The 1,527-nt window shown below is 41.2% G+C and overlaps 1 non-coding gene across 1 annotated transcript; it reads left to right on the top strand.

Moving 5' to 3' along the window:
* The first annotated feature begins 452 nt into the window (after positions 1–452).
* LOC112505373 lies at positions 453–556 on the top strand. Its single transcript, XR_003068387.1, has one exon. It is a non-coding gene; the product is annotated as a small nucleolar RNA R71 (small nucleolar RNA).
* The last annotated feature ends 971 nt before the right edge of the window (positions 557–1,527 follow it).

The following is a 1,527-nucleotide window of genomic DNA, read 5'->3' as shown; positions in this document are numbered from 1 at the left end:
TCCAATTTGAATTATATGTGGGAGAGAATGGGCTATTTCTAGCGTGACTCCCAACATAATTCACCGAGACGGGGTTTCCGGGGCAATTCTCATAAGAATGGCCCTCACCGCAAAAAACACAAGATTCAGACATAGGTGGGTTGGACATAATGGATTGAACTTGATTATTCTCTCCATTCAAACGTAAATTGTTTTTAACCAAATTAGTTAAAGCTACAATTTAAGCATTTAAAGCAGAGATGACATCAATTTCATGGATACCTGAAGCAGACTTAGAAACAACATCACGAGGATTTGACCATTCTGTATTATTATTTGAAATTCGTTCCAGAATGTCATGTGCTTCGTTGTAAGTCTTAGCTGTGAACGCACCACCTGCCGTTGCGTCAAGAATAATTTTAGCGGAACTAGAGAGACCATTATAAAATGTCTCTAATTGAATGCAATGAGGGATTCCGTGGTCAGGACATTTTCGTAGGTCCTTAAATCTCTCCCATGCATCCGAAACCGCTTCATCTTCTTCTTGTCGAAACGTCATAATTTCATTTCTAATTTTTACATTCCTCGTCGGAGGAGAGTATTTTTTCAGAAATTTTTTCGCCAAATCATTCCAAGTTAGGATCGAGTTTGGTGGTTGAGAATTTAGCCATACTCTAGCTCTATCCTTCAATATCTAAAGGAAAAGCGTTAAACGTAAGGCTTCTTGTGTAACTCCGGGAATTCTAAAATGATCCGTCATTTCGATAAAAGATTTTAAATGAGAGTGCGGATCTTCCGACGATAATCCCCCAAACTGACCCATTGCGGAAATCATTTGGAACATTACGGGTTTTGGTTCAAAAGCTATGGCTGTCATTTCGGGCCTACCAATTCCCGCGGCCAACTGTCCGAATTCGGGAGTTGCGTAGTCCCGTATGCCTCTATTTTTATCATCGGCAATATTAACCGTGGCCTCCCGTGGAGGTGGATTATCCCCCATGGTTTGGTTACRAYTATTTCTACCTCTTTTACGTCTCCTAATGGTTCTTTCTAGTTCAAGATCAAGAGGTAAAAGTTCACCGTATTGTAGCCTTGGCATACAACACGGGAAGTACGAGTGAAACAAAAGAACAAGGCTCAAATGAAAAATCAATATCTCAGGATAAAAATCACGTTACCTATCCCCGGCAGCGGCGCCAAAAACTTGACAGGAAGGGATCGTTCGTGTTTTCCTAGTGGGCAGAATATCCCCACAATGACGGTGCAAGTGCACGCCGACACTATGATCGCTTGCAACTCTTTTAAAATTTGCTTTTGGTTTTGTAGTAAAGTCAGGTTTTTGAATGCATCCAAATTTGAAAATGGATTCAAGGGTGGATTTCTTTGATTCGATGAAAGAGTCCAATTCATTGAATCCAATCCCTTGAGTGTCTGACAGGAAGGGATCGTTCGTGTTTTCCTAGTGGGTAGAATATCCCCATAATGACGGTGCAAGTGCACGCCGACACTATGATCGTTTGCAAGTAATAAGGTGGTACAAAGTACCGA

The sequence above is a fragment of the Cynara cardunculus genome, unplaced genomic scaffold, assembly GCF_001531365.2.
Source record: "Cynara cardunculus var. scolymus isolate 2C unplaced genomic scaffold, CcrdV1 Un_Scaffold_10299, whole genome shotgun sequence".
Taxonomy (NCBI): Eukaryota; Viridiplantae; Streptophyta; class Magnoliopsida; order Asterales; family Asteraceae; genus Cynara; species Cynara cardunculus.
Note: the sequence above shows the minus strand (reverse complement) of the source record. Positions and strands in the feature narration are given on the sequence as shown.